Raw genomic sequence first — 18,576 nt, forward strand, 5'->3', positions numbered from 1 at the left:
AAGTAACATAAAGCAAACATTAGGGAAAAATATTAAAAATTGGAGCGCATGGAGCATTTTAAATTTTTAATTAAAATAATTAATTAATTGCTTTAAAAATTTTTAATTTAAAATAAATTGAAATTTTGAGCATATATTTTGTTTACTGATGCTATAAGATGTACATGTATAAAATTTCTTGTTGAAAAAATGAAAACTTAAAAAAATAATTTTTTAAGTCCACCGTCCCCTTAAAGAACTTCCGGCTTCACGCTTTAGTCACAATCTGCCTAAATTTATGGATAACACCTGTTTCGAAACATTGGGTGAATAGCCAGTCAGACACCGATACTTTCGTTCGGGTAGCTAATTGTTTTTTTTTTTTTATCGTTTGCAACGCAAATCCGCCAACAGATTGGTTAAGAGCCGTGTAATTTTAATTTCATATTCATGAGAAATCGTAATTCACACTTAGAATGGCAATCATTAGAAATGATAAGAAATGTCAAATGAGCAAAATTAAGGACCGTTTATTCATTTTGGCCAAAATTAAGGACTTTTAAGGGCCAGAAATCATTTTTGAAAAAATTAAGGACTTTTAAGGACCGTACGAACCCTGCTTCTTTATTAGTTGTAAAAAAATGTTTATCGTTTAATTTTGTGCGATTGGAAGCTTTATTTTACATTTGTGACGTCCATTCGGCAGGACTGTTTCGAATCAAAGATAAACAATAGATACAATATAACGAAACGTTCTTCGGCGATTGTTTACACTTGAAGTAATAGTTTAGAAGAACTTATGACCAGAATAACAAAACAGATAAAGGATAAAACAGAGCTCAAAGCAAGATTTGAATCACTGAAAATAAAATGTGAAAGGATTAAATGCTCTAAATTCCAGTCACTTCTGAAAGATAAAAATATGACATAAGCTAAGGTAGAAGAAGAAATGGCTAAATACAGTGAGTAAGAATTAAGATTTCTAAAGATTAAAGAAAAAAAAAAAAAAAAAATTGCTGAAACAGCACAATTAAATTTCGAAAACGAATCTCAAAACTGGATTCAAAACTCAAATAAAACTACCCGAGATAAAATTAACAAAACTGAAGATTTAAGAAACTGGATTGGTTAATTGGACCAATTTATAAAATTTCATAATGATCCTTCTTTATCCAATGACGATAAATTTGAATATTTGAAACTAGTGTGAAACCTGGGTCATTAACACAAAATTAATTGAAGATTTCCCCCCACCTAAAGAAAACTATGAGAAAGCAACAGGATTTTTGAAATCCAGATTAAATTCACAGTTACGTGCATTAGAATCAGTAAAGAAAAATACGCTGCGATACTTTTCCCATTAACTGAATCAGCGATTCCAAAAAACATTTATAAGCTTTGGGAAAGACACCAGGTAATTCAAAAAGCTTCGACAAAAATCGTAATGATTATTTATGCGAGTTACTGAAATTTTTAAGAATAGAAGCAGAAGGACAGGAACTTTTTTTTTTTTCTTGGTAATAGATTGATAAATTCTTCTGAGGGCTGAGCAGTTATTATGGATTCTACTCTTAGAAAGAAGATGGTTGAGAAGAAAAAAGGTGCATTTTTTCCCTGTCTGAAACAAGAGCATCTTAGTTCCAAATATACGGTTTGTGAAGTGTCCTGCATGCAGAGGAAAATATTATCCGATATTTTGCTAGATATTCAATAAAAATGCAGAAAATATCAAAAGAAAATACTTGTAATATGTTGACGAAGTATCAGAAAGAAACTATTTCTTCACAAATTTTACTTGCTAATGTAATTAATGAAAATGTCACGAAGAAAGTTACAGTATTAACGTGATTCCGGTTCACAAAGAAGTTCTATTCCCAAGAACAGCGCAAAAGAATTAAAAATGAAACATACATGTCTAGTATACACTGAAGAGCAGAAACATTACGGCCACCTACATAATAACGCATTACGTGACCTTTGGCCTGAAAAAGAGCTGCAACTCGATTTGCCATGGATGTCACAATTTCTTGGTAGATGAGTGGAGACAGGTTGTACCAAATATCTAAGCAGTGGTCATGCTTAGACATTAAGTCATAAGTCGAGATATTCCAACATGGTGGGGTTTGAGGTCTGGGCTGCCGTTCCATGACATCCCAAATGTGCTCTTTCGGGTTAAGATCCGGGGAGTTCGGTGGCCGGGACATTAACTGGAATTCATCCCTTATGCTCCTCGAACCACTCATACATAATTCGAGCCTTGTTGACTTGCGCGTTGTCTTGGTAGAAGATTTCATTTCTAGTTAGGAAGACAAATGATATGTAAGGATGCAACTAATCCGCAGTTATGTTCAGATGCAGCTTTCCTGGTCTGTTCTGCCACAACTAAGGGTTCCAGAGCCACTCAAGGGAACGTCCACCGAAGCATAATACTGCCACCACAAGCCTATGTATGATCTGCTGTACGAGGGGGAGCAATTGTTCTGGAAGACAGCGTACCCTGACACGACCACCGACGTGATTCATCCAACCAGGCAAATGTCTTCCACGTATCCATGGTCCAGTCTCAATGCATGTGGGTGCAAGTTGACAATGACACTTGGTCAACAGAGGCACACACGGTGGGACGTCTGTGCACAGTCCCTTACTCAACAGTGCCCGCTAAACTGTGTATTCCGAAACGCTTGCACTTATACCTGCATTGGATTTTGTTTTCAGCTGAGCCACTGTCTGGCGCCGATTTTGCTGTACAAAGCGTGACTGTATCTAACATCTTTTTTCTTTGATGACGCGTGGACGTTCAACACATTGGCGTCTACCGCTGGTTTCACAGTCATTTATCCACTTTACTAACAACGGCAGATCGTGAACAACTTACCAGTCTTGTAGTTTCGGAGATACTCGTTCCGAATCTTCAAGCCATTACAATCTACCCTCTATCAAATTCTCTTAGATCAGCAGCCTTTCCCAACGCTCGCAAAGGTAAGTGCAAGAATGATTTCTTACCTTCTCCAACAGCAGTTCAATACCATTCCGCTTACTCACGTGCCCTCCACGTCGTCCAGACGAGTTCATAGAAAAATGTGGAAATGGTCATAATATTTTGGCTCGTCAGTGTATACTGAATAAGAATTATTTGGAAATATTAAGACTGCACTTACATCATACTGTATTTATAGATTCTTGTTAGCAAGTTTGGACTATGATTTTCAATGCGCTGATTTTCAGTACTTGATCAAGATCGTATGTGTAGTTATATTCCTAAAATCAGTGATGTTGTTTTTCGTATAAGTTAAAAAAAAAAAAAAAAAAAAAAAAAAAAAAAAAAAGATCTTTAGATTTTTCAAGCACAGACGATGATTTCGGTGATATTCAGGTATTATTGGGAGCTGATGTATGGTCTAAAATTATTAGATCTAAGTTTTATAAAATTAATGTAAATTTAGTGGGCATAAAAACTAAATTTGGATGGTGACTGGTTGGCACATCAAGAAGTGATAGAGGCGTCTCTTCAAATATTTTAGTTGCATTATTTTGTTTTCAAGCTATTTCAGAGTTTTGGGAGTTGGGATAGAGTAAAAGTATCTAAAAGTAAAAGAAACGATGAAATTCGCAAATCCTTTGAATAAACTGTAAAAAGTGATAATAAATATTGTAAAATTACCCTGGATTAAAGATTACCCACCGCTTGAAAATAACAAGGAGGTTAGAATAGAAGGAGGGAAGGTTCAACTCAAACGGTGAAGCTTGGCAGCCATGTTACTGTTATCGCTGTGACTTGTGCAAGGAAGTCCGTAATTACAATATTTTTTCTTCTTTTCTTTTTGAAGCATGTCAGCTTGTGTTGTATATGAATGCACAAACAGATTTTCGAAAAAGGTTCCTGGGATTACTTTTCCCGCGTAAGTATTGATTTTCTTTTTTTTTTTTATGTAATTTGATAAGTTAGGTAAAAAATATCACAATGTCATGTTGTTTTCTTTCCAGATGTGAAAAAAAGGACTTAATAATAATCAAAATATGTTAAATACATTTTAATGTTTCTGTTTATAGGCACTTTTGTTCCTTACCATACAATGATGTATGCTAGAATTTAAACTATATAATTTGAACGTTTTAGGTAATTCGTTTGATAATTTTCATGAAAAGTAAGACACCAATTGTTACTATTTTTATGAATTGTAAAGGTTTTAAACAAAGTAATGCTTTTCTTTATGTATTAATTATTATTAATTTTTAAGTTTTGTGAACTGTTAGGAATATAATTTGTGCATTTGATCAAGATAAACTAACTTTTCTGTTGTTAAATTTTTTTTTTTTTGCATAAATATACAAATTTGTGGACAGTATAGCGATAAAAGTAAGTACAATATTTACACAACTGAACATGTGGAAACATGTATCAAAAAATATAGGTATAGGTATATTTCTGTAATTCAGCTTAATTCAAGGCAATTTCTTTGAGATTCATAAATATGAAACGCACATAAACTGAAATCACTGAATTCACATAAATCTGTTTTATTTTATTAATATTTATTTTCTTGTTGTTATAAGGTTGTTGGTTGTGAAAAGAATCTATTTAAACTTTCATTTTAAAAAAATGCAACTTGTGACTATTTTTTTAGAAAATTATCTGCTATTAATTTTAGGTTAAAATTATTTTAAATGATTCTTTAATAAATTACAATATTGTGAATAAATCAGAAATATCACTTCTTAAAGGAAAAGTTGGAAAGTACACCCAACAGGCTGCTAATAAAACCTAAACAAATTCTTGAAATATGCAGAAACATTATTTTTAAAGGCTTTAATGTTATGCACATGCATTTAGATTTCGAACTATTTCTTAATGATGTTCTGTACGTAGTAAATTACGGATATCATTTTTATAACTTTAAAACAAAAAACTAACAATAGCGAAGCATTTGATTATAAATTTTACATATTTTTAGTGGAAAATACATGCACGGAACAGCTTAAAAACACGTATGTTTCACTGCCGTAAAGCAATATTTTGAAGTTACAAACATGGACGCCGCTTGTTTGGTGAAGTTTCATTCCCCGACAGTGGAGGAAATTGCGAACCCTCCCTCCTTCTATTCTAACCTCCTTGGAAAATAACGAGACTCGAATCAGCTTTGTAAACATGAAGACTACGATTTAATCACATAAAACTGGCACAAAAGATGTATAATTGAACGAGTTGAAGATGGCGATCAAACTTTAAAAGCATAGAGGCTGAACATGATGCATTAAGATTTCTGGTGGCAAACGATCGAATGGCCATTTTCCGCCATTGTAGGGTTGTTTTGGGAGCATCATCTTGCCCTTCTTATTGGTTATATGCATAAATATTGTGTTGCAAGAATGCTTCTGTTGGTCTTACAAAGACAGCTGAAAGCCTTTCTCATATCCTTTTATGCAGATAATTGTTTAACGGGTGTGCAAGATGTTAAACGAAAGAAAATCATTTATCTCAAAGGCAACAAAGTTGATGTCCTCGACTGGACTTAATCTTGGAGGATGAGTTAGTGACTCGTATAACACTGTAGAAAATGCGTTTAAACTTAGATAGTTCTGCTCAACAGATGAACTAGGATGTAATGTCCCTGAGATAAACTGAGCCCACCAGCGGCCGAGCGGTAAAGTCGCTGAACACTGGTAGTTCGGTCTGAGGTTCGAATCCCGCGAACGGGCTGGCTGCATGGGTGTTTTCGTGGTTTTCCCCATGTGTAACGTGTATACGAGCCAGTTTCCCTTAGAAAGTCCTCCACGAAGGCATCCCTCCCCCTAGGCAGATAGCCCTAGCGTGCTTTGCCATAATTAAATACACCACACCACCCTGTGATAAACTGCTTAGAAAACTCCTTGACAAAAAGATTACTTTTATTCTCAGCTCAAAAAATTTTCGATCCTATTAATTTTACTGCTCCTGTAACCTTGAATCCTAAATAATTATTTCAAAAAACGTGGTCCCTAAAATTAAGATAAGATGAAATTTTACCGCCCGATATATGCAACAAATTTCAAAAATGAATGTAACAATTCAGCTGCATAGAAGACTGTAAGATATCTCGCCATGTAACCATCAACATTTCTAGTACATTACATGTATTTTGTGATGCCAGTCAAGTTGCGTTTCCTGTTGTATATTCCTAAGGGCAAAATTTGAAATGTTTATATAACAATTCTCACGGTAAAATCTAGAGTTGGTCCATCAAAGCATTTACACTTCCACGTCTTGAACTCATGGCAAGTCTAATTAGAGCTCGTCTTTATTCCTTCATCAGAAATGAGCTGAAAGAAGATCTCAAACTGTACTTCTGGACATATTCAATCGATACTTCAGCTTGGATAACAAATCAATGTCCTTGGTCATTTTCCTTTATTGAAAACAGAGTAAACGAAATTAAAAAACTCAGCAAATTAAAATAATGGAATCATGTACTAGGAAATATGAATCCAACATAATTGTTGTCAAGAGGTTGTCTTCCGCAACAGCTCTTAAAATCCCGATGATGGGAGGGCCGAAATAATTGTAGAACGTTCCTCAGAAATGGCCTTGTAATATTCCTGTTCCCAAATTAAAAGAATTAGAAAAGGAAAAGAGAAAGATTAAGCATTACGAGAAAAATTGTGAAACGAAAATTATAACGACATACTTGGCTAACAGACTTTCAAGTAATTCTAAAATTTTAAGAATAATTGCATGATGCTCCGTTTAAACGGCAAAGCTCAGTTACTTCAAGACCTCCTTATAAAATTGAAGAAAATTTTTCTTGAGCCGAGAAAGTAATTTTCCGATACATTTAATCTAAGTGTTTTTTGGGAGACGATAATAAGAATAGTTTGAAGTCTCTTCAGGTCTATAAAGATGATCAAGAAATCCTTCAAATGAAATCAAGAATAGTGGATGAAAATAGTATCATAGAATACATATATCCAGCCATTCTTCTTCTTAAACATCTTTTAGTAAAATTCCTCCTAAACATCTTTCAATTGAAAGAATGATAGAATACAAACACTTGTTTCATAAGCATGCTGCCTCTTTCTTTTCTTACCATTCTTCAAGCGAAGGTTTGGATTTTAAGGGTAAGAAAATATGTAGGTTACATTGTACAAAAATACACTGTTTGCAGAAGAAATCAATTTAAAGTTCCTATTTCACTTCTAAAGGATCGACTACAGATGATTTCTGTTTTCTAAGTAGCCGGATTCGACATTTTATTACTTCACAAAAGAAATGTTGGATGGTTATTTTTATCTGTACAGTACACAAAGCTGTTAACTTTGAATTGATCCAATCTGTGAGTAGTACTGTAGAGTCATTATTTTTTTTTAATCAGGAAACGTGAAAAATGTGCAATGCCCTCGACGGGACTAAGGACGACCCTGGACCCCAAATGTGCTTCCAATTACCCCACGAAGGCACGCGGAAAAAAAGGGAAAAATTACCTTATAGTACTGCCTTTTTTAATTCAATCCTCCCACTGCTCCTTTGGGGAGGTTTTTGTGAGCGTTTGATAAAGATATTAAAAAATGCTGCTATGCGAATCTATCATGAATAACTGCCCATTAACTGAGGCAACTGACGAACTGAGTGTATTGAAACCTTCAATGTTTTTAAACAGTATTCGCGGCAATGAAGTAGCTGATCTAAATCACATCGAAACAGTTACATTGATGAAAAGATTAAGTTATCTTCAAACAATAAGAGATTAAACTCAGAATGCAATTTAAACGGAAAACAGCTTGGACTGCTTAAATAACATAAAGCTAAGGGTACTGATGCAGTTAAAATAGAAGATATTGTTACAATTGGTAATGACAACAAAAGCCGATTAAATTGGCAAAGATTGTTGAGGTATTTCCAGGATGAGATGGTGCTAATCGACTTTAAGTGTAAAGACAGCAAATGGGTATCATATAAGACCTATACAGAGATTCTATCCGTTAGAAATTAATTATAAGACCCAGGTCTATCGAAGAAAGGAAACCTTTAATTCAGCGGTCTCAATATTTTGAAAGGAGAAAGTTTTCTGAAGTTGACGCCATACAAACACATTTCGGGAGAGATTCGACCGAAAGAAAGACTTCACATTTAAGAACTTAAAACACTTTTTAACTTTTGGGTATTTAATTTTGTTTAATGTCTGTACAGCTCTCACTTTGCAAATGAGACAGGATGTTAGAAATACTATTTCTGAGCCTTTATTTATTCAAGTAGGTATCTGAGAAGAGATATTTTGTTTAAGAATTTGCAATTTTGTTTTTAGTTTTGTAGGTCTCAGTCGCCGTTAGCCATTTTTAGAACTTCTTTTTATGTTAACCTCTTTATTAGATGTAAATAAATGTTTATCTTTCGTGCGGTTCGAAGCTTGATTTTACAACGGTAATAACTCCCTATAACGAAATCTTTAAGAGTACTTCAGTCATTTATCGCTTTTAATTTTTTGTTCTTAACGCTTACTTTCGTCTAATGGAAATGCAGTTTACAACTTCTTTTACCGCTAATATAGTGAGCAAAGACATGGATGGAATTTATGCTGTATTATTTAAAAGTAATGACACCGCATCATCACATCGCATTATTAGACGCTTAACTATGCTGGAAACAAATATTTTAAAGCGGTGATAAATGCTTATTCTTTTTCAAAATTCAACTGATCACCAGCATCTTCTTCATTACACCACCTAAATTTCTATTGCTTTTACATTTCCATCTTGGACTATACAGAAACAACTAAAGCCATGGCTATGTTCATCCCTTAAAGGCAAGAAAACTTCTTTTCTCATACAATCAGATCTGAGACGAACTATTTACTGCTATGTTACTCATTCAGATATACTCATAACATTATATATTAACATATTGTTATTATAAAACGTAACATTTTATAATAGCAGTTTATAATTATGTTCGTGAAAAAGACTAATGAATTTGAGTAACATTTTGCCTTGATGAGAAAAACAACATGAAAATCATGGCTTACACGATGACATAATTTAAATATTGTTATTATCCATTTTCTCATCGCATTAAAACTACATGCTTTCGCGAGATTTTGAAGAAAGGACACAAAGAGCTGATTCGTATCTCGAAACGGGATTTGGCGGAGTATCATCTTAAATATCTGAATCACTTTTCAAATTTTTACCACGAAATATTGTCAAACTGTGTTACTTTTAAAGAAATTAAATAACGAACGACTCTGCACGAATGTATGTATGTTTATTGCACTGTGAAAAAAAAAAGACGGTACCTAGGGCCATCATATTTTTAATAACGTAGTCCGGCCCCCGAATATGTGAACCTGGAAGCCCGAATTTAGAATTTCGAATTTTATATTTCATAAAACTTTAAGGAGTTTTTAACAAATACAGTGATTTCAAAGCGAGCAGTACTGTACGGATTTAAAACATTCTTAACGCGTAAGTTTGTATATCAGAAATTCTAGATAAATATTTTTAATATTTTGCGATCTAAATATTTGCGATAGGCAGCGTCGCAAAGCGCAGTCTGATTAACAAAAAGATCATGCTTTGTAGCTGGTGGGATAGCAGTAGTATAATCCACAAAGAATGTACGTATCCAAATGATTACTTATTCTTTGATTATATTTGACCAAGATATTTTACTGTACATTTATTTACAAGCCGTACGCCACCTGGCATGTTTACAAGCGTTATGCCTCCTGGCATGTACATGATACACATATTCTGCCACATGGCATGTAAATTGATACATTATACTAGTTTTCTGCTACGTGGCAGATACGATCCAATTATATCAATTAGCGGTAATACGCCCGATATTTTGGCGTGTCCGCTTCCTTTACGTTCTATAACGCAACTAACTATTTGTGCGGTGCACCCTCTGGCTACAAATCACCGAGAAGGACAAAACAAAGAGTATCTAGAAAAAGGTAAAAACCCTCGACAACAGTTAGTTAACAGTACAGTAAGTTGTACAGCGAGATGCTAGTCCGTGTTGGTGCTGGTATCAAAGAAAGACGTCGAACTGTGTTCCGGGCAGAAAAGTCCATCAAGATAATGCCAGCCCACATGTATCTGCATTCACAGACTGGACTCTGTACAGTCTCGAATGGGATCTTTTGCCACACCCACCATACAGCCTCGACATCGATCCTTCAGACTCCTACTTTTTTTTCACACCTGCAGCTACATCTTACTAGTGCTATTTTCCATTCTGCACAGATCGTCGAATTAAGGTTCATCTGTTTTTGGACTCGTGGACTCGTGACTACCAAGTTTCTTGGCCGAAGGCTTTGAAAACTACCAAAACGTTGGCAGAAAATCACAGGTTTTGGTGGTTGGCAGAAGATCACAGATTACCCGCACTAAACGTAACGCTTTCAGATTTTTTTTTTTTTTTAACTTGATTAAGAAAGTTTTTTTGGCGGAAAACTTTCGTTACAACCAGATATTATATATATAATGTGAATACCAAAAATATTAGATGAGGAGAGTAATAATTTAAAATGTAGACACTGCTTACAATAATAAAATACAATAAAATTACAAAAAAAGAAAACGGATTCTCACGGAAAATGAACTATGCAGCTGGAAATAATATCTTATATAAATGCTGATAATAACGTCCAATATCCAAGTGCTTATCTTACATAAGAACAGGTAGAGAGAAAAGAAAAAATGTGTGTGACGTGGTCGCACTCAGTTGATGAATATTTACGTTTACAGAGCATTATGAGCTACCCAACTCTTTTTTTTTTTTTTTTTTTTTTTTTTTTTTTGTTATACTATTTATATCTGGATGTAAATTGATAAAGAAATACCTGCAAAAATTGTTACTGCTTGGAGTTGTAAAAAAGGTTCAAATTTTCACTTTTTCGCTCTTTTAGCAACATACAAAAATACTAACTCTTATTTGAACACACTAGAACATATCAAAATCTTATTTTAATTCTTTGTTTTGAAGCTATGGTTGGGTTTATGTAATTACGGCAAAACCTCGAGGGCTATCTGCCCGTGGGAACAGATGCGTTCGTGGGGGACTATCTACAGGAAACTGGTTCATATACACATTACACAATGGGGAAAACCACGAAAACGCCCACGCAGCCAGCCCAGGATGGTAACGCTTTATAAAGCAATTTAATTGTAATACTAAGTTTTAAAACTTTTAGTTTGGAAAAGAGGCAAGATGTTATTTTAAAATAGTGAATTTTAATACTCCAATAATATAATCAACAGAATGTTGTAAGCTTTATTTTTATGATTTAATTTTATGATACACATTCTGCGAATTGTTTTGATGTTAGTTTTGATATATATTATGAGACGAATGAGCTTTAAGAGACATGAGTTGCCTACTTTAGTTATTGTTTACTTTATTATTTACTCTGTTACTTTAGTTATTATTTCCAGCGTTACCAATGACATCAGCATCTTGGTTAATATGATCGAGAAAATTAAAAATTGAGAAAAACCAGAGGAAAAAAATGGCGAATTCAAAAGAAGGGCGAAGAGAGAAAATTGCGCATGGCGTGGACGTACTCAGCTGATCAATGTTTACATTAATAAGTAATATTTTCGAAAGTGACAGTAATCAGAAACATTCTGTGACATATCATTGAATAGTGGGAAAATGTTAGTTCTTTCCATGGCCTGAATAACTAAACATCAGTTATTAACATATAAAATTATTCGAAACAGATCATTGGACAGGACACAGCTATGTTTGACTGGTCATTTTAATTTACACACCCTAAATGTATGGGTCTAGAATACGGGATTTGAGTTGACACAAATCTTACATACCTTGATTTTACTTATCCCAAGGGTTAATAACTGGGGTATGGAAACGGACCTGTGTCAGAATGTGATTGAATTAGAATTTTATTTTACTTATCCCAAAGATTAGCAACTAGGGTTGATATAGTGATTTGAGGCAAAATCCTACATAAATCTCAATATGTATACACAACTTTTAACATTATATTCATTTTCTACTTTTTAACCGATTCTTGTTCCTATGCAATTCATACTAAGGAGGTCCTTGATACATACCGAGGCGATTTTTCACGTGTTCGCTTATTCGATCCGTCACAGAATCGGGCTTATTGCAGCAGCGTCATCAGCAGCCTTAGCAAACCTTAGGCTTCAGCATGCGCAGTAGACTTTTTTTTCAACATGGCAACCTTCGGCGCTTGACTCCGAATACAGACTTCAGCCACGCATTGTCAACAGCTAAGGAATGTGTACGCTGTGTTGATAGCGAGAAATTTGATAGATTTTTTTTTTTTTCATTATTATTATTATTTTCCATATGCAAAAAATAATTTTTAAACAGTATCCGTAGCCAAAAGAAAAATATTTAGCACTGTCAGGATTAAGACTTACTGATTTGCTATTCAGATAAGCCCAGCTATGTGGAAATTTATTTATTTTGGACTTACAAAGTATATGCGGAAGTAGACTTTGTTTTTCCATTCGTGTTTATGTTTTTGAATTGCTTTAAATTAATGATATATATTTCGGTAACGTAGAGTAATCAATTCACTTAACATTACTTCACATTTATTTTCGTTTGATATCTCATCCCATATTTACTGTTATCATAAAAAATCCTCTTTTAAAATTTATTTCATTTTTCGGATATTCTGTTTCAATCGAAGCTGGCAATACACTCGCTACTTCACGGTGCGGAACAAATTAAAAACTTTTGCAGAACAGTAAAAAACAATTAAAATTGAGAAAATAAAATAAGGACTTCTAAAGACATTTATGTACATGATCACGGATAAATCTTAGATCCTCAGGAAGTAGCAGAAAATTTCACAGGCCTGAATCAGTGTACTGAGTGAAGCTCTTGTTTTGAGATAAAGTTGAGATAGAACTTCACAGATTTCGAATCTTTAAAAATTAACTGCAAAGACACAAGTGAAGAAAAAAATATAATTATTGATGAATGATGCAGAACAGAGGCTGGATAATGCAAAAATGACCTTTTATGAGCGGAGGATAAAAAATATAAAAATACTCGAATATAGATGGGCTCGAACCGTTGATCTGCACCAGAGTCGTAGCTAGGGTTTTCAGCGCCCAGGGACAACTGAAGATTTCGCGCCCCCTACTGCTTGCCAAGGATGCAAAAACATTCAATTCTAAAATGTCTTAACATCAGTTTGGCGCTCCTTGGGTTCTGCGCCCGGGGACAGATGCCCCCTTGCCCCCCTCTAGCTACGCCCCTGATCTGCACCTCTCAATACCGCGCGCTACCCACTGCGTTATTATTTACATGAAAAGAAGAGAGATAAAACTGAAGAACTTACCTGTAAAAATTGTTAATGACGAAGGAAATGTTCCTACATTTAAAAACTGTGCAGAAGAGAGCATGATGTAAACAAACAATTATGTATATAGATCTAACATGTTGAATAAATATGCTGCATAGAGTCTAGGAAGCTTCAGGAATAATTTCATAAAATTTGCAGCATGATTTGTTTCGGCATTACGATAGAAATTTTCGTTTAATTTACCGAGATAGTCCTTAACGTAATTAAGCTTTTAAGACTTTATGTAGATTCCTGTTTTTGAGAAAAATAATTTATTTTGTAAAATTTGTAGCTTGTTACTTTCCTTTTCCTCTACCATAGTGTCTCTAAACGCCAGTCTCATGATACATCGCCAATAGTTTATAGCAGACGCCAGCCAATTCCGCCAGCGAAGCATAACCTATGCCAAAGCAAGACGCTATTGTCAAACTATACGTCCCACGGAGGGAGGAAAGACGTTGTGTTCCTGGGTGTATGTCAGCTTACAGTTCTAGAATGATGATTTAATACTAAGCAATGTGATAACTTGTCTGCTCATCTGGTCAATATTTATGCACAGATGCATTTTAGGGAAGTGGTAGACACACGCTACTTTAACAGAAAGCAAAGCAATTTGAACTCAGCCTTTAGTGCGTTAATAATTTGTCACAACATTCGCATGCATTTCGCAATGCGGAATCGAGTTTGTTATTCAGGTCAATTTTCGGTTTTGAGTGCGTTCATTGTGTAGAACGTTCTTTACGCGAGGCATCGCTGTATTCTATTCTAGTTCATCATTCATATAAAATGTATTTTTTTTTTTTTTTTAATCAGAAGATACATTCTGAGTTAAGTAAGAACGATAAAATCAGAAAGGAAGTTATTACGCTGCAAATAGTGTAATCGTGTTCTGATATTGCTGTGAACGTTACTGTCAAAATTTAGGAAAATTTTGTCAAGCCAAACTGAAAATCTCTTCCCCCTTTACTACCCGTGACCGCCGGTTGGACCTGTATGATACTGTTGATTATGGCACTGTATTTTAATACACGTTTATCAAGGGCAGCAGAAAAATGCTGTACTTAAAGAAATCGCACACTTATAAATATCATTTTATTGGTTTTAAATTAAATAGTACCGAAGAATAAAGTACTATTAATTTATGACCATATCCTAACTTCAGAATATGGCATACAAATACAAATATACAAATTTAATTCGGTAGAATGAAGCCATGCATGTTTCAAATTCATAACCTATCAAGGCGTAGCTGCTATCTACAGCTGAAATTAATCAGAAAGATAGTTGCAATATGTTCCCTCAATGCATACAGTTTTACTTATCATTTCAGCTAACAAAGCAATAAGGATGTTGGCTAACACAGACAAACATGAAGAGTCACAATCATCATCTTCATCCGGGTGATGCACGTGAGTGACTTCGGCGGATGACAAAAAGTTGCCACCCCTTGAATTAGTAACGCAAAACAGTTAAATAAAACTCTTTCATGTATGTAGTATAATATAAAGAAAATGCCGAACACTGTGTTAATACAACAAACGCAAACTGACAGAATCATATCACTTGGCTATAATTACTGCGACTGAAAATAAGACGAGGATTTTGATAATTCAAAAAAAAAAAAAAAAAAAGAGAGAGAGAGAGAGAGAGAGAGAAATGCTCAATAGAAAAACGCGTAATAAAACGTGACTCACATTGAAACAAAATAATATAATCTTAACACGCATCCTAGAAATTTTTAAAGTGAGAAAGTACAAATACTGGTATATTACCACAAAGCACAGGAATTTTACAAGCATAATACAATAACAGAAACGTAATTTTTATCTACTGGCAAGCATAATTTTTTTTAATTATTATGAAATGAATGATTTCCCATAGTTCCGTTGAACTAAATATTTCATATTTACGTACATCAATACAAATCTCATTTCTTGTTCCAGAATAAGTTCTACGAAGAATTTCTATAAAAAGCATATAAAATTTTGGGAGGGGAAGTATCTGAAAAGTAATCTCAGTCAGTCCCATTCTATGGAGAAAGCAGTTCTCTCTCTCTCTTAGATCATAAAAATACATCGTACGGTGGCGTGTCTTACTGGAATGTGTTAATTCTTTCAATAATAGCCCTGCACACTTTTGTTGGATAAGAAAGTCAACTTCATAATTCTTCTGCGCACAGATTAATAATGAAAATGATTCAGATTATTTAAAATTTGCCAGCGCATGAGGAGGAGGAAGATCACGTACCTTCCAAGAGAAAACTTTTTATTCACCTTCTTTTTCACCCATTTTAAATCTAATAAGTAGTTCCATCATGATACCAAAGGTAAGCAAAATTTAGAGAGCACATCTAGTATTACCAAAAATAACAAAATCTTTCAGGTCCCCTTAGAAAAGATCCCTCCCTCTTATAGAAATTTGAAGTCATATGCTTAGCTGGAAATCACAGCGCTACGCAATTTAATTTTATTGTTAATGTAATGAAATGCAAGCGAAACGGATATACGAGTAATACCGAAAAAGAAACCCTTGCGCAGAAAGAAGGAACAAAATTTATTAGGTTTAAAAAGAAATGTCCACCAAACTGCAGTCAATACTGAGAACAAACCAGAATCAAGGTTCAAGCGTCTGAAATTCTTGACCTAAAATTCCCAGGATTATTCGGCGAGTGGAGGATAAAGGCAGGAAAGAAAAATCCACACGTGCCAGTCCTGCTGCACTACGGAACCTGTTTTGTCTGACATTACAAAGCGTCGATTTTATTCATTGCTCAGCGGTCTGGCTAACATATTTGAATAGAGGCACGAAGCGTGCAACTATTTGTTGCTGGGATGTGAATACAGAATTCCTATGCTGCTTTTCTAATAAATGATATGCTTGTTAACAGCTGCAATTCAAACGGCTTCCAAATGAAGTATCGGCTATGGTAATACACCATGCATGAATTCATACTATTACACATTCAAAACGCAGCTTTTTACTTTTTTTTTCTTCTTATGCAAAAACTACAAGATAATTTAAATGCTGCAATGTACACATGCATAACACTTATCTGGTATTCAATACCTGCAGTTCATTGGGACTGAAAACAAATTTCGGAAATTAACGAAAAAATAGTTTATAAATTACAAAATACATGTCAAGTGAGAACCCTTGTAATATAGTTCAATTCAACAGCACTAACGATTTGTAGCGTTTCACCATTTCTTGAAACTGTAATGGATATCATGCAGTGAAGTCAAATTTTTTCATTGCTTCATTATGTCTTGAATGCTATGCTAAACTATCAGAATCTCTTATTTTCAAACGTAACAAAAGACAGCAAGTTCTCTGTGCAAATGAATAAGTCGGAAAATAAAGGCTTTATCTTTTATGAGGACAAGAAGAGAGCACCATTTAATTAATTTTCAATTTAATTTCCGCACTGTACAATGCATTTATTCCAGCATTCTGTAAGCTTGAACATTCTCTTATGATTCAATATTTCTGATTAATTGTGCAGCTTTGTATACACTGCCTCTTTCTGTAGATCTGAGATGAATTACCGACTTCTTAAAATTTCTTGCAATAGATCAAGCCGACAAAAATCTAATGCCTCGAGATCTGGACTACGTGTGAATGCTCCAAGACCTAAAATTCCAGCTGTTGAAACATATGGAACAGTGTGAACTACCGTATGAGACCGTGAATCATTGAGTAACTGTAACAGGATTCGGTATTTGGTTCAAATCGTTAACGTCAGATCATTACATAGCATCTCACTGTAAATAGCACTATTGGTCGTCATAATTCCTTTCGTTCCAGTATTAGGGTTATTTGCTTCAGAGAAAACTGTCCACTTCTCTCTTCTGAACATGATGTATATGAATAAATATTTATACACATCATGTAGTGATAAAACACTAATCCCAAGTTGCATTAAAAGCTGTCAATAAACTTCCGTCCTGGTAAACTTCAGATAGCAAGAGATAGATCACAGCGCTTTATGTGTACTCTGTTGTGATTTATATCACTTGCCTGACAGTGACATCAGAACAAGCCCACGAAATTCAGTGAGGCAAGGAGAGCAAGATTGCGCCTGTCATTGGCAAAGCTTTGAGAACCATACAGGTGACAGTACGACTTAGTTCATTTCCGTCTCCAATTTTGAAGGAGAGCACCACGGACAGACGGGTTCGAGGGTCTCCCACTCCTCTTTCCCTACCATACAACTTCTCGAGAGGACTTTCGGCTCGCCGCATATTTAAAGTGCCCCAATGCCGCACAGACACTACACATTTACAAACATCCATGCCTTTTCCGTGATTCAAACCCGGGCCCTTCGGTATCGCACGTACGCTCCCCTAACCACTATCAAGTGATTAAAAATCATCTTCTAAAAATTCCCAGTCTTAATCTTGGCTTTTCTGACTGCATGCTGGCGTCTCCGGTTTTTTCCCGCTGGTACTAAGACGGCTGAACTGGCCCTTTTTCTAAAACCAGGAAAAGACTCTTTCCTTCCATCTTCATATAGGGCAGTTTGTCTCCTGCCTGCTCTGGGTAAATTACTTGAGCGAGTTGTACTCGGCAGACTCGTGTACTTTATTGAAAGATCTAAAAGCACTTCATCAGAATCAATTCGGTTTCAAACCAGGTATGTCCCCGGAGTATGCACTGAGTCAGCTGTTGGATATAATATTCACTAACAAAATGGAAGATAGGCACACAGCAGTCGTATCCCTCGATATTCAAGGAGCTTTTGACTTGCTGTGGTGGCCCGACATCGTGAACACTTTGGTTGCCCTCAAATGCTCTGCTAACACACCTGATTCGCAGCTATCTTGACAAAAGACAAGTTTTAATGACGTTAGAATTGGTAAGGAAGGGTCTTAAGAGGGGATGTCCGCATGGTTTCTGTCTTGGACTCATTCTTTGGAACCTAGTTGCTAACTCAGTTTTTTCAATCTTTGAAAACAAAGAAGGAGTAAGGCTTTTAGCAGACGACTTTTTACTCATTGTAGCAGGCCGAAGCGACCTTGAAACGCGAACTCAGGATAGCCTTAATTTATTTGCTGACTGGGTGAGAGAGCATAAACTGAAACTCTCGGTGCCTAAAACACAAGCACACATAATTAGTCGAGGCTCTCCATTACGTAGAAACCCCTGTCTTAAACTCTTGGGGTCCTCCATTAAATGTGTTAAACAACTTAAGTACCTAGAAGTAGTAATAGATAATAGACTTTCCTGGCAACCACACATCTCTTCTTTAAAGTTAAGAATCAATAGACTGACTACTTTC

The 18,576-nt window shown here is 35.0% G+C and overlaps 1 protein-coding gene across 2 annotated transcripts in view; it reads right to left on the reverse strand.

The window, feature by feature from the left end:
* Positions 1-18,576, reverse strand: part of MICAL-like (protein) — a 154,666-nt gene that overhangs the window by 89,468 nt on the left and 46,622 nt on the right. The window lies entirely within an intron of this gene.

Source organism: Stegodyphus dumicola, chromosome 9 (genome assembly GCF_044657685.1).
Source record: "Stegodyphus dumicola isolate Sdum_Otavi_A_Nest chromosome 9, ASM4465768v1".
Classification (NCBI taxonomy): domain Eukaryota; kingdom Metazoa; phylum Arthropoda; class Arachnida; order Araneae; family Eresidae; genus Stegodyphus; species Stegodyphus dumicola.